Source organism: Cimex lectularius, unplaced genomic scaffold (genome assembly GCF_000648675.2).
Source record: "Cimex lectularius strain Harlan isolate CLEC.00 unplaced genomic scaffold, Clec_2.1 scaffold30, whole genome shotgun sequence".
Taxonomy (NCBI): domain Eukaryota; kingdom Metazoa; phylum Arthropoda; class Insecta; order Hemiptera; family Cimicidae; genus Cimex; species Cimex lectularius.
This window is the reverse complement of record NW_019392730.1, coordinates 2,570,835-2,587,185: the sequence shown is the minus strand read 5'-3', so window position 1 is coordinate 2,587,185 and position 16,351 is coordinate 2,570,835. Positions and strand designations below refer to the sequence as shown.

The 16,351-nt window shown below is 35.4% G+C and overlaps 1 protein-coding gene across 1 annotated transcript in view; it reads left to right on the top strand.

Annotated features, from left to right (window-relative positions):
* LOC106662634 (alpha-2A adrenergic receptor) overlaps positions 1-16,351 on the top strand; it is a 403,288-nt gene that overhangs the window by 48,026 nt on the left and 338,911 nt on the right. The window lies entirely within an intron of this gene.

The following is a 16,351-nucleotide window of genomic DNA, read 5'->3' as shown; positions in this document are numbered from 1 at the left end:
GAAAAATCTAGCCCAATTGTAAAAATAAGGGGAAAAAATACGAATAACGGGAAATAGCCGACCGGGAGAGGAAAAACTGTATTTCGTCGGAGGGCGGAAAAATGAGGATTTCTTAAACGCGGAGGGGAATAACAAAGAAATAAGTGAAGATATATTTGGCGGACTTTATTACCATTTTGTTTCAACGGTGGGTCTCAAGCAGTTTATCTTTGTGAAAGACGAGAGATATATATCTTCGTTTCTTCAATCCAACACGAACTTTTACATATTCTTAGGGGCCTGAAGACAATTTCGATACCCATAGGCTACGACAACTTGAAGAACAAATGAAGTCGTAAATCAAGTTTTAATTACGGACTTACTCACTTTCATCTTTCTTTATAATTAGTTATTTTGACGACACTTTCCACTTTTTAACTATTTTAACCATATTTAAATCAGCAAAATAAGACAAATTAAAAGATTATTTATGTACTTACCTCAAACTGTATACTTTAGTTTAGTCCGCTATATTTTCATACATTTTAAAATTATAAGTAAGTTTTCTTTCGTAAATTGAGCTACAACCAACTACAGTGAAACTGTGTCTAGTTTTGTAATGCGAGTTAGGGGTAAGAATTAGCCACATGGTTGCAGATGATAACGGATTCCTACTACCCTATCAAAAAATAATTTATTATTACGGGTTTATTATCAGTTCGATGTTACATTATTATATAGGCAAGCTTTTTCGCAAGGTCGCAAAGGATTGCGTGGTTATGATAGTGATGATGATATTAAATATTAGGAATCGATGATTTTGTATCCCAAAGCAGCCTTCTGGATTATAATACCTTTCCCAGTTTCTTAGTTAAATTCAATTGATTCGATACTTCTCAAAATATGTAATATGTCATCGACTTCTTTTTTGTCATTTTGGTACTCTAGGTTTTATCTCTGGTTTTGTAGGTTGTTTCGCATTTGAAGGTGATGTGGGTCGCAGTTTCTTCTCTTCATCGTTGTGAGATGTTTTCTCAGAAACCAGTGGTTATCCCAATGGAGTTTTACTCTTTCTAATAGTAGCAATATGATTGCCATGTTTGGTTAAGTCAGCGAACCACCATCCTGATCTTGGTACGGGTCCCTGGGCATTCAGGGCACAGAGGCAATAGAAAGGTTGATCGTTGGCCATAGAGGGTGTCAACCTGGACTCTTTAAGTCCCGAATCCTAGCATCTTGCGACAAAAGAGGTTACACGCTAAAATGGATCTTTAATAAGTACAAAGTTTGGTGGAACAATTCAGGTATGAGGCTCGCAAAGAGATCTAGTTTAGTCCCCTGTCATGGCCCTGTGATTTAAGGCACAAGCACCGGATAAGAGTATGTACAAAAGAAACACTGTGCAGATACGACCAGGAATTGGATGAGACGGCAGAAGACATAATTTTGCTTTTGTGAATGTCTATGCAGGTGCAGGTTTTAGCGAATAGGAGTGGAATGGCACAAGGAAGATTCTACACTAAGGAGCCAGTTGAAAGGCTTTGGAAGTTGATGAACAACCTAAACCTAGCCAGTGAGTTGTAAAATCCAGAGGAGCGCGATAGACATACTCAGGTCGAAGTGCGGAAGGCCTTATGGCCGCCTGTTTCATTTCTATAACTATCCCTAAAGGGTTTTCCATGTTTACTTCGATGATTAGGTATTTTTTGCGTTTTTACTCTAAGGTTACAGACTCGTGACTGTCTGTTCTACTTTTTAAAGATTCTGCTTACCGTTTGAAATACCAGTCGATTTTGCTTTTCTTTTTTGTTAAGAGTGGGTATATCAAAGTATGGCATTTATTGAAACGAAACTTTGCGGTCCTAACTGTTATTTGTTACCCATAGCACTCCGCCGGTGGACGGTAATCAATGATATGAATATGAATATTTGTATTCGTGAACAAGATTTACATTTTGTTTCAACCTTATACATTTTTAAATATCTACATTTTATTATTTTACATTGTTTCAACCTCTGCGTTAAAAAATTCATTCAGAATGTAAAATGGGTTGTTTTGTAGCCATTTGCAAACTCTTTTTTTTTAACTACCTTTGCAGGTAATGTTGTTATACGTGCAGGTAGTTTGACTCCAACAAATTCAAAACTATGACTAATATTACCTTTGTACAAAATGGACAAAACAACTTATATTTTGTTCTAGCATTATGTTCCTTTACATTATTTACAAATATATAATTTACAATGTTTTTCTTAATATACAATAACGTAGTATAAACGTACAGCTTTATCACAGTTGTAATTTTATATTTACAAAAGACTAAACTACAGGACTCTTTTCTCTTCAAGCAGAACATTATTCTTACACATCTTTTTTGAATAGTTTTTTATTCAATCATCTTTTACATGAGAACTGCTCCCCGACTAGCAACCCATAGCTCAGACTCCTTGGAGAAGTTAGATGGTATCCCGAATTTTTAGAAACATAAGGAAGACAACCTACTAACACTATACTTCTCGTGCTGGCATCATGATAAGTGAATATCAATAATGATCCCTAATATTTTACAAGTATTTATTTGTATGTATCTTTTATTGTTATAGGACACTATCATTTCTTTTGATTTGAGTACATTCATTGACATTTATTTATTTTCAAACCGTTTAATCATGCTTTTTAAGGTGTTGTGTACCTTTACACAATCAAGGTTATCAATGTCATCTGCAGTTATCATCACAGGTGAATCGTCTGCGAACTGATAGAGGGTGACACTATTTTCAATATCAGGAGTAATGCATTTCTTTAGATCATTTACATATATTATAAATAGAAGCAGGCCCTATTGTGAGCCTTGAGGCACACCATGCTCTACTGATCGTGATTTTATATTATCCCATTAAACACACTGATATCTGTTAGGAAATTTTTACAGAAGTCAAGGGCAACCCCTTACTCTATAAGCCAGTAACTTGCCCAACAGAACAGAATGATTCACTGTGTCAAACGTTTTACTGAGATCAGTGGTCACAATTTGTATATGTTGATTTTTTTCCAAGTTAGGGTTTACACATTTTACGAGGTTGGCTAGCATATAGACAAAACCAAAATGATTTCTCACTAGAGCCCGATTTGAGTTTAAAAATGGAGCCGTCTGTCAGGATAGAAAGACTCAAAAACCTTTGAGAGTATTGGTACGAGAGTTAAAGGTCTGTAGTTATTTGGCTCATTTTTACCACCACTTTCTTTACAAACTGGTGTAACAATACACTGCTTTAGAACATCCGGGAAATAACCTTCAGAAACACATAAATTAATTACATGTATTAGTGGTGTAATTAAGAGGGTTTTTAAGTAGTTATTTCTCATGCCATAATAGTCACTAGCAGTAGAATTCTTTATCTTTTTAAATGTTGCCAGGACCTCATTCCCATCAACAGGCATTAAAAATAAGTTGATAAAAAAGAAATTGACCACGACGATTAATGTGTTTGGGATCTGGTTTCTGGTCAGGTAGAAAAAGAAGTAAAGAACTCTATGATCACTTGCCAAGTTTGCGTGCTTTATAAGGCCATCATTAGGGCCTGAATAAATATTACAACCTACATTATTACATTAATTACAAGTTTTTTGGTTTGTTTACAGCATCCGATTTCTCATATTAACTTTACAGAATGACGAAAAAATCCCGACGATATCGACTACGAGGTCTCGTAGTACATGAGGTAGTTTAAGTTGAAATTACGACAAAATTTTCAGTTTTTTCTGTAATTGAAGTAAAACAAGATTAAACCAACAATTTCAATAGTAAAATAGGTCGTTTTTTGAAAGGATACAGCATTTTGGGGAGATCACTATCCTTGGTGGGGACCGCGGTAGCCGAGTGGTTAGCATGAGAGACTCTCACGCCGCGGTCGTGGGTTCGATTCCCACCGTCGCCTTTGGCTCTTTTTTCCCGATAACCCCCAATTGAACACATAATAATTCGTACTATGGCTAATATGCAAGATCATAAGGCCAATAAAAAAAAAAATCCTTGGTAATCCTTTCAACAACAAAAGACCTATTTTGATGAACTATTTAAATAGGAAAATAGGTCGTTTTTGAAAAGGATACTGCATTTTGGGGGACCACTATTCTTGGTAATCCTTAAAAAAATCGAAGAACTATTGAAATTGTTGGTTTTATCTTGTTTTACATCAAGTAACTTGGCAAATGATCACACAGTCTACTTCTTTCTCTACCTACTGACTAGAAACCAAATCTCAAACACATTACAAATAAGCTTTCATTATTCATATCAATGGTTAGTCCTGTACCAGACAAGGTATTTAAATCAACAAAATTTAATATTTTTTAGGAACTTCAATAAAATAATTATTAAAATCATTTGCATCTAGATAAGAATCTGGTTTACTTGGTTACTTTTTATTAAATTGTTATTGTTTACACTTGAGTGAGTTCTCAGATTGAGTCGAAGTTGCAGCGTATTCCATTTAAACAACACATCCCCAGAAAGTTGTTTGATAACCAGCTCGACTCCGTGACCTAAAATATATTTTGATCGCGCTTTACAAAAAATAAGCAGCAGCTAAAGATCAACGACCTATAACATTTTATGATTCGCGAACTGTTTATTACTCTGACAGCTTATCTAAATCGACCCTTTTCCTCCTAAGAACCATGTATGACAAATAAGCTGATAAATATTAATAGAAGATGTCGAGCGAATGACGTCAAATGCGTGTTTGCGAGGTAGAACGGAGAGTATGCAAGGCATGAGGTACCGATGATTAATGGATCCAAAGAGATTACACAAGGGTAGCACACAACGTATAAAAACGTTAATTTTGTTTGCAAATACAAATAATATAAAGAAAAAACTGTATCAATCATTGTATGGTAGTTTAATTTCTACCATAACAATGCTTCAATGTAATACATTAGCATTGATGGAGATTACAAATAAATACAAATCAAGGTTTAAAATGCAAAAAAATAGCATTAATAAACTATTAATTTGTTTTAATTATTAATTACAATCGTTAGAGTTCGTGGTCCGATTGACCAAATAGATTTTTTCAATTAATTAATCTTTGTGTAAGGTATTGGTTGAGATTAAATGTCAGTGTCACGAGCGGGATTCGAACCCACGACCTAAATACTCCGCTGCTCTACCACTTGAGTGATCGTGACTCGATCCAGTCGGACACTTCCCATCTCAACCCACCTTTAAAATTTTCCCTTCTTTTTGCCATTTTTAAATGAATTACTGTTCAAATTTTCTTTAAACAAAAACACAAATGCGTTGATATATTTTAATCTCTGTTGTGCATTTGATGCATTTTCAAGAGAATCATCTCGAATTCAATTGGGCGAGCCTTAGGGTTTGGGGAATAGGTTAAATTTAACCGCGCATATAATGAGAATCGGTGCCCTTTCACCAGTCTGCGGCTCTTAGGATTTCATCCCTGAAATGGATCGGCTAAATAGACAGTGATATATAATTTAGATAGTAGTGCTGAAGGGCAGTCCGTCATCAATGAGTCTAATTAGAAGGGCAGCTGTCTAAACGGGAGGATTGATAAAGTTTAGGAGCTTTGGAACTATTGCCCTCTAAGATTGGGTCGAAGTGTAATTAATAACTCATTTGGCCTTTAACGTTTCTAATTTATACTTAACATTTATTTTGTCTAATAATCATTAATCATTTGAGGTTAAAAATGCATTAAGTCTTAATAAATAAATCACTCCGAAAAAAGGTGGAAATAAGTAGATTAGAAGTTTCGATCACACTAGTCTGCCAATTCTCGCTGTTTTCATTTTTTCTGAATTTAACCAACACTTAGTTATTGATAACTAAATTTGACAAAATAATGCACACGTAAAAAACAAATAGGAAAATTGAATCAAGTATTATTTGGAGATAGTGAGCTGCGGTCTGGTGTGACGTTTGTTTTATGTGTAGTTGTGTGAAAACAAACACTTTGAGCCCTGAAGATGATCTCAATAAAGATCGAAACGTTGGCATGATAAAGAAAATGATTTTCTAAAACCTACGTCACACCACACCGTACCTCACGATCTCCAAATAATCATTGCATATTGGTCACTAAACACCACAAATTTCTCCACAAATGAATCAAGTGTTCATCAATATTAATTAAATACACTAGTTTTCGTGGTCGGGTGACCAATTAATTAATTATATATATTATAGTAATTATTAATTAAACAATTGATATAAAAAATTCAGACTTATACCCACCAATCAATATTGAATTTTGAATATTGAATTTGAATTGAATTATTTGAATCAATATTCGGAGATTCCAATGAATGAAGCAATATCACTCTCAGCTGTGAGTAGAGAGAATGTCATTAAATAAAAAAGAATTCTACCGAAGGGAACAAATATTTGTTTAATGTAGAGTAATTACCCGTGTTGGTTCCGTGGATGATGTTGCTAAAGGATGGAGGAAGAGAAGGCTCTTCAGATCTAATTACCCGGCAGACTCCTGATCAAGCAGCTAGGCCAAAAGGGCCTCTGTTAATTAAAGAGTTCTAGCCCCGGTTCCCTGCCGTACCTTCTGTTCTCCTCCCATTAGATTTTCAATTTCACTTCTAAACCTAAGGAAAAAAGGAAGACAAAAAGAAATCCCTACAGTAAATATAGTGTAGTCCGTTTTTCGTAATGTTACGTAAAAATAATAAAAGTCTGATGCTACATTATTTAATGATGTTCACTGACAGGAAAATAATTCCACGGATTGATTTTTTTTTCATTTTCTCGATAAAACAAAATTCTGCTTTTCATTTGTCAATTGTTTTTACAAATAACTATTTGTTATGTTGTTGCTTTAAATTTTTAACTTAGTTAGTGCCGAAGATTTTGCGCGTAGTGTGGCACTTATCGATGCATCAGGTATGCGGTTTTTGCTCCCTACGAAACTGTGAGATGCCATTAGACGTTTTCGGGAAACTCCTAACAAAGAAGTCCCGGGTCTGGATGCCCTAGGGTAACAGTACCACAAGATGACCTTTTTTGACTTTGAGAAGTTTGGGAAACAGACACCTTACTGTTGTTCAAGCAAGCGATCCATCAGCTCTAGGAAGTTCGAGGTGTCTAAATTTCTAAACGCCCTTCTCGATTTGTATGGATTGATGGCTTTTCGTCACGTAAGAGGACCAGGATTGACCAGAGCACACAGAGATGCGCGGCTCGCATTTGATCGAGAACACAGCCAGAGGTCTTAGGACGATTGGTCTGCTGTACTTTTTACAGAGGAGTGTAGATTTGCTTTACGATTCCAGCTGGGCGTGAAACAGTGTGAAGAACGCGAAATGAAAGGTGCGAAGTTTGTAATTTTTATCAGAGCCGGCCTTTTCAACGTAGCTCACGTACCACGTACCAGAGATTGTGTGAGCGGGACGAGAGTCGCACAGAGTTGGTGGTTGTTCGTGGAGGGTCTTTGACGGCCACTCGCTATGTGGATGAAATTTTGGAACATCATGCATTGCCTATCCTCGAATAAATCAGCGACAATCCTATTCTAATGCACGATAATTCCCGTCCGCAGGCTCGCTTGTACTATGCGAACAAACGTACCTTCAGCAGCAAAACATCAGGATCCCCGTTTTCCAGGCTCGAACTCCATCGAACATTTATGGGAAAACCTCAAAAGACGAATAATAGCAAGTCCATCACTTCCTGATACACTCCACGATGTCGAAAGCTATCTTCGTGAAGGATGGGCTAACCTCCAGCAAAGAGACATTTCCAGACTGGCAGAAAGTATGCCGAGGCGACTTCGAGATGTAATTAGGGCAAGAGGAGGAAATACGCGATATTGAAATGTTAATTAAAAATCTAAAACAAAATTAAAACAAATTTTATCTGCCTGTCTTTTATTTAAGTTTAATTTTTTTTAATTGTTCGTTTTCCTTAACAATTTACATTTTTCTTTTACTTTCTAAACAAAGACTTAATTACTAAACGTTAAAAAACGTGAACCTTTGAGTAATATATAAAAATATATACAAATCAAGTTAGATTACAATTGGATAGAATTTTTTTATATAGTGTCATTAAATTTATATAGTTAGGCTAAACCCGCATGACTTGTCGGTCTTGCGGAACTGTATTGACAAAAGGTTCATGCTGATGTCTCTTTTCACCTTAAGCTTCATTGTTCATTAAAAAATTAAACTTTATTTTTAAACTTTATATTTGTTCCTGGGAAGTACAAAAAATAATTAATTTGCAGTTTATCTGTCCGTCTTCATTTTTCATGTTCCTTTGCAATTTACATTTTTTTGGTTTGTTTTTAAGACAAAGACTCAATTATTAAACGTTAAAAAAGAGTAAAAATTTGATTAATATATAAAAGTATTTTTAAATCAAGTCATATTACAAGTGAGTGGAATGTCAGTGTACATACCAAAATATTTTCTTCACATTTGTTAATGATTTAAATATGGAACAATGATATCGTTTGTTTTTTATTTATTAAGGGGAACTTTTATTTGTACATATATTGTAGCTTTGTATCTGTATGCTTTGTAATCTCCTATTGTCACCCCAGAAACGTCTTAAACTGCAGAATCCATTTAAACTATCCATATTCTTACAAGTTTGCAAATGTCTCGTCATCAAACAACTCCCCGCGTTTGGCCACTATTGTTCTAAATCGCTTGTCGTTTCGAAGATGTGGACGGATGGGTTGGGGTCGTAGTCGGAGAAATTCCTGATGGGAACTTTGCACAGTCCCGGGGATATTGTTTGTTCGCATTGTCCAAAACAAGTCGGGCAGAAGCACCGCTGGCATCGATCCCAACAAAAAACACAACTCCCCTACAGGCACCGACCACGACTGTCGACATCAACACTCAACTGGTCTGATTTGGTACTGGAAAAAATTAATGGAATTCCTGTACCAACCGCCGGGGGATGGTGATTTTCAGTTTTTTCCCGGTTTTTTTACTATAAAGTTCATGACATTTATTTTGCCTTGTTGATATTTAATGATGACACGCAAATGACAATATTGGTTACATATTATACAACTCTACTTACTTTTACACGGGCACACATCACTACAAAAGTGAGAAAAGAAAACGAACTTTTCAATCTTTTCTAAAAGTCTTTTCCCTCATTGATTTCAATGATATTGCTATCCGTACAGACCCTTTACTACATTGAATCATTCATGAAGAAAAGAATCAGCTGCTGAAACTATGTTTTTGTTCAGCAAATAAGAAAATGAACACGAGCAGATGAGTTTGAAAAAGTTTGAAATTGGCGATATGCTGTTGACGTGGGCCATACAAAAAAAATCGTCATATGCCAAACTAACTCCGCCTGCAAAAGCTGTGAATAGCGACATTAGAAATTAATAACAATTAAAAGGGTTAGAATGTTTCCAAACATCGAATACCAACTTCATAAGCTTTGTTGTTCCGTAGCTAAGGTTAGAGGTTTGCAAGTTTACAAAATCTTCTTATAATGGCTTTTGTAAACTGACAAATACACTTCACCAGTTTAGTTGTAGGTATACCTATATATGACCGAATGCCGAGGTTTGATCGGCTGTTGGACTTGCAGTTTGGTCGTTCCCAAACACTTCGGTTCGTCATGATGATGATCATGGCTTAGGCAGAAAAAAAGCCCGCAGTGCCACCTAAAAATATGATAAACTGATTCTAGCATTGGAAATCCCGTATAGATTTGAAATTTACTTTTGATTATGTTTTGATTCATATCCTATCCGTTTTGAGTCTAATTTACCGCTGAAGATGGTGAGAAATCAAAACGCATCTGACAAGCCCAAACAGTGGACGATAGGCAAACGAAAATTATCCGAAACGACCAAACTCAAATAATTATCATCAGCGACAATGTTTTGAAGTGCTTTGGATAGATTAGTTGAGTAGGGAGAGAGTTGTGTTTCAACAAAAGCCTAACTTCTCTCATCCCGACATGCAAAGGGAAAACATTCCGAAATGTTTGTGGTCGTTCGTTTCCCGCACTCACCCTACGGAACTGACCTTGCTCCTTCAGACTACTTACCCTTCAAGCTCTGACCCATTTCCTTAAGGGAAAAATATGTCACGCATATAAATTAAAAACCGAAAAATAAGACTTTTTCAATAAAAATCAATGAATCGGCATACCCTTGAGAATCAATTATCAGATCTACATAGGATAGTTACTAAATACGATTGAAAATAATTATATATGAAATAAATGAATTTATATGAACTTTTGAAATATTCATTTTTGTACTCATCTTGATAAATTATGAGTTATTTAATGGGTTGTCATTTCGTGTAAATAGATAACATCTCACATCGATATTATGAGTTTATCTCTTTTATACAGGGTGACTGTCGATAAGTGTCGAAAATTTCAAGAGGTGCTTCTACACACCATATGCAAGAAAAACTTCTTATAAAACCCTGTCCAAATCTCAACGGTAAAGAAGTACGCAGGTTTTGCGTTTTTTAAATTTTTCGTCCACTGTTTTAAACCCTCGTAAAAGAGTGAAAGAACCAGTTTCCCTCAGCTTCCGATCAAGTCGTTGGAAGGTGCGGTCTGCTGGAACGTCTCAATTTGGAAAGCGAGCTTGATATTCTCCCCTTGCAACAGCAGCATTACCGTTGCAGTAATCGTAAATGAAATGCATATCAGAAAGATGTGCATTAGGAAACAAGAACATAGTTTTAAATCACCATCTTGAGGAAATCGTCAGCTGATAACATAGAGCAATCTGATTGATTAAACATTAAAGAACTAACACGAAATGCAAGAGCCAGACGGTTTTCCTGGAAAAACTGAAAAACTTCCTTCATCGACATCAGTTTTTTCAACAAAATGCAAAATTTTTGGGCCTTCCAGAAAAGCAATCTAAAAAGGTGAATACACCGCTGGAAGCTAATTGAATGCAGGAATTTTGAGGGAATTTGCAAACTTCAGGAGTTTTTCGTTATTAACAGTTACTAATCCAACATTTAAAAAAAATCCAAATTTAAACATTTTTGTTTTTTTCTGAATTTTTCGTGCAGAAATTTTTCAGCAATTCTGCAATGTAAATAGATTTTCTTACAAAAAATGTAACGTTTTTTCAGGTGGCAAAAAACCAGGTTTTTATAAAGTCAGTAGTTCTGAAGTTTATAAGCAATTTATTGGACCTAATTCGAAAAATTAAAAAAACCCTGAAATTAGTTCTTTACCATTGAGATTTGGACAGGGGTTTATAGAAAGTTTTTTGTTGCACATAGTGAGGAGAAACACCTGCTGAAATTTTCGACACTTATCGCCAGTCACCCTGTATTTTCAATTTTACTTCAGTAAAGCATTTAGTGTAATTAATCTTCTTTATAATTAAATTCACTAGTTTTTGTGGTCCGCTTGACCAATTAATATAGTTCAATTAATTAAGGTTTTTAATTGAGATAAAAAAGTCAGCGTCACGTCAAATGGCAAAAAGGAGGGAAAATTCAAAGGTGGGGTTGAGATGGGAACTTAGCGTCTGAGTGGATCGAGGTCACGATAACTCAAGTGGTAGAGTAACGTCGTATCTAGCTGAAGATCGTGGGTTCGAATCCCGCTCGTGACGCTGACTTTTTTATCTCAACTAAAAATCTTAATTAATTGATTTATAATTAAAAATATAAGAAAAAGGTTTTGTAGATAACATATCAAATAATGGAAAATATTTACTAATCTATATATAGGAAGCGTTTTAGAAATGAGAACTTGGTCGTGGTATTAGAAAAACAACACTGATTTCAATTTGCCTGAAAAACAATCTAGATTTTTCCGATTTTGGCAACGTTGACCTCTACCCGCAATCTTTATTACTATTAGGCAAGACTTATATCAAACATTTGGCGAATGGAAGTGGGGCGAGTTCAAGGCTTTGAACGAAGCGACGATATATCTACTTTCTGTCGCTTGCTCATTTGTTTTAATTTATATAAGTGAGTGTGTACAAACTTGGATGGGGCTGCACCGCTTGGAATGTGTTCAAAGTTAACTCCCGGGATGAAAGCATTCATATTAGAACAGTGGTCTCTTGAAATTCAACGCCTTCCAAGAACAAAAGCCAGGAACAAGGCATCATATGAAAATTGATGTCTGCAGAGAAACTTAGTAATAAATCGTTGTATAAAGAGATAACTAGAGTAAAAAAATTCAAAATATTGTTATTTTAAAATTTCTTTTAGGATGTTATGATGATGAACAGGTTGTTTGTTTAGATCATTTTGTTTTGTCTATCCTTGTGGTTTTGGTCTGGTAAACGTGTTCTGGCTTTTCGCCATATTCAGTACTTGTTCTGGGTGTTAATAGCAGCTGAGCAGGCCTCTGTAAGTGTCGGTGTTTTTCAGTATCCTATGTAGGTTATTGGTCAAGGCGCAACACTTATGCCAATTTTTTCTCTTTCCCATTTTGGGTCGTATGGATTTTTCCCATTATCACTTAAACGTCCTATATTTTATCAATCTCTGTTAATACATTTCCTGGAAGTATTTCGTTCTTCAATAAAGTCAAGAATTGTTTTTCTGTATTTGTTATCGAAGTCGGCCTGGCTCAAGAACGGTTTTCCAGGGGTAAAATGGCAGTGGATATGTCCTGTCATCTATGTCTCTTCTAGACAAAATCGTCAATTGTTATCAGGTAAAAGTTCTAATTTTGTAAGTTGGTACTTGACTGGAGCGTGCACATATGCCAGTTAGATTTTTTTAAATTCTGTTAAGTAGGTTTTCCTCTTTCTTCTATCGGTTTATTCTTGCGAGTAGCATTTTGGTTTGCCTCATGCCTGGTTTTCGTTCCCAGTATTTGTGTTCTGTAGTAACCCTGGATTCTAGGTTTTTGTATGGCTGTAGTTTATGCCACAAAAAGCGTTTAGGTCTATGGCTTCCTTTTAAGCAAATATATATCTAGACTGAAATTCCCTCAAGCCCTGGTACCTGCTTTAGCATTGGGTTGTTTTTAAATACAGTTTGTTTTAGAGCATAGTTTTAACATCATGTCGTCACTCTGGAGAGCCTTTAGAGTTATCTTGCTACCTGAAAGAACTATTATTGTTGTCTATATGAGGTGTTAAATATTTATTTTATGCGCACATGGCTAACCATGTTCCACTTGAAATATAGTTTAGTGGGGGGGGGCATTCGATGTCCAAATTTAGGTCACTTTATGCCCATACCTGTTCTATTTTCCAACTTCGAGCCATGCGTATTCCATAAGAGACTGTTTTGTCTTTATTACTTTATTTTTTCCAGTTGCCTTTATTTTCAATACTTATGGTGAACAGTTATGCAAAATCTAAAATTTGAAAAAACCCGAGATAGCTTAGTCACGTCAAGTTTTGCAATTTTATGGAAGGTCTTGGTATGGCTAGCAATTATTAGCTGCATTATATTTAATTGCACACTGTTCAATGAATCCTAATTCCTCGGCCGGCGCTATCTTTCAACCGCTTTCCTTCCGAACATTTTCTAAACGAGGCCACTCTAGAAAAATGCGATTTGAGACCACTCTCCTTGGGTAATTCCTTGATGCCATTTCGTCTGAGGATCAATCGAATTGTAGTTGAACCTGAGGAGTGACAGAGTAGTACAGAATTTTAATTTTTCTTATTGGAATACATGGTATGATGGCTCCATAGATTCTCTTTTTCCGCAGTTAGTCTATAAATCTCATTCCAGAAGAATAAAAAAACTGCTTGGAGGCTATCCTTCATGTGGCCCATGCTTTCAATGAAATCTGCAGTAAACTTCTATACGTATAAACCGAAAATACTTGACTGACCGCTGCTTTCGGGTGATGTGCTACAAAGAAAATCTGAAATTATTACAAAACTACCCGTCACCTCACAAGGGTGAATACTTTGTACCATACTGTTTATCTTTTTCATGCTTTACTTACCTATACATCTCAACACTATCGTAACAACCTACGCAAGCGATGCCGCAATTTTTTATTTCTATTTCAATCTAGTCCAAGCAGATATTAACATACAAGATCACATCCTTCTCAAAGGAAAGTGTAAAAGTCTGAGAAAAAAAACACAGTGTTCTTTAGTCGATTTAAATACCCGACTTGCTTTCCACTGTACAGCAACAGTAAGGAGCTATCGAATTCAACTCAAGTAAGATACTTAATGAACTGATCCTTTTCAATCATGTTGGTATGTTTATCCTTCCTGGATTGGTTTGCCATCTTCGCTGTTGCTTCTGACTAGCAAACCACTGGAGGAAATTTCACAATACTTGCTATACCTTGATTGGCCTGGAATCCCCTCGCAAGACTAAATAGACAACAATTGAACAGGAGGCTTGGATATAACTTCCATATAACTTCTAGACACAAAACCACTTTGACCATTACAACCCAACTTACTTTATAAAGATCATGTAAGTGCTAAAACCAATTCCCAAAGTTCTTACTTTGTCACAATCTACGTCTTTTAGCTTGAATTTTTACAGCGTTAAAAACACATTGAACTTATCAAAGATAGTTGCACAAAGTGAAAAACAAAACGGCATGGCAAAAATTGGGATAGTGTAAATTTACAAATAGACTTTCACGACAAAAACAAGAATCTGCCGAAATCCTTAAAAGATTTAAGAGCCAACAACTTACAAGACCACTTAAACGGAGAACAAATAAACTAACAATGGAAAACATTACATCAACCATTCTGTTCAAAGAGAGTTGAGCGGAGGTCTGCCTATTACGCAAGTCACAAAACTCCCGACCTTAAATTAAAAGTACTCAGATTAATTTTCAAAAGTCATTACTACCCACTATCTAAAATGATCTGAACAATCCTTTCCTTTTCTTATGAGGAGTCGACATCATTGAGGTGAAAGGAGCCGGCAATACGAAAAAATGGGGAATGATTCGGCCGGATTATCCTTTCAGGATTATATACGCGGGGATAATTAGGGAAAGGAAAGCCAAATTCTTGAAGAATTAGACTATGTAGAAATGTTTGATGTGTGGAATGTGATGATTGTTTTATATGTTATATGTTATATATGTGTTTATATATATGTGATGTGATGATAAATGTATGTTATCGACATTGAATTTGATTAATGGTATTAGCGTACCTGCGACTGAGTTTGCATGTGTCTGTTCTGTAATTGATACTGTGTATATATATATATATATATATCTGATGATGTAAACCATTTATACAAGTTACGTTTATGTTTGTTTTGTCCTGTGTGTAATAATTTTGGATTGTTGAAATCGAAGTTGTGTTGGTGTTCCAAATGGTGGGTAGCCAGTGCTGTAGGATTTTGTCTGGGTTTGTTGCAATCAGAGATATGTTGCTTTACCCTCTTATCCAGATATTGGGATGTAATTCCAACGGAAGTTGTCGGACAGTTTAACCAGTTGATTTTGTAAATTACATCAGACTTATTTGTTACTGGTGTGAGAACTGTAATTTTAGAAAAAAGTGTGTGAATTGTTTTATAGATTTTAAAAGCTATTTTAAAGTTATCAGATGAGAAAAAGTGTTCTTCTGTTATTTATGTGATAGGCCGTGAATGAAGGGCATGGATATGTATGTTGGTTTGTCTGTATTTGAAAGAATTGAAGTAGTTTTATAATTAGTAGTAAATGGTGTTAGTGTTGAGTTATAGTTGTTGGTTATTCTGTTGATTATATGTTTAAGGAAGTGATTTCGTTCGGTTATTTCTTCTTTACCATGAACAAACAGGGGAAAAATCAAGCCGTTTACTGATAAAATGCTTTCACTTGTTAAATTGCGAAACTATTTACTTGAGCGTTGTTATGTAGGATATGTTTGTATATATTTATCTTCTTGTGGTGAAAAGGTTCATGGCTTAGGGTAATAATTCTGTGAAGTTACCCTTTGGCTGTGTTTATTATTGCATGAAGAGGATGAGATGTAAAGTTGATCTACCGATCTGTGTTTCTTGGTTTTTGATACCAATCTGTGATTAATGTGCCATCTGGTTGTTTTATTACGAGTGTATCTAGAAATGGTATTGTTTTGTTGTTTTCGATTTCATATGTAAATTTTAGGCGTGGATGAAAACTGTTAAATGTGTCTAATGTAGTTTGAATTTGATCTGTGGGGACTGCTGTCAATATATCATCTTCGTAGTTAAGTTGAGGTATAACTGTGTTTACTAGAATTGTCATAATTATGTGTGTAAGTATCGGGCCTAGGTTGTTACCCAAGCCTATGCCAAATAGTTGTTTGTAAAATTTATTGTTATATGTAAAATATCCGTTAATACAGCAGTGTCGAACCATTGTTATGAACTTGTTATTTGAAAAATTTGTGCGTGGTGTTATGTTGGGCCTTTAATAATGTTCAGTGTTGT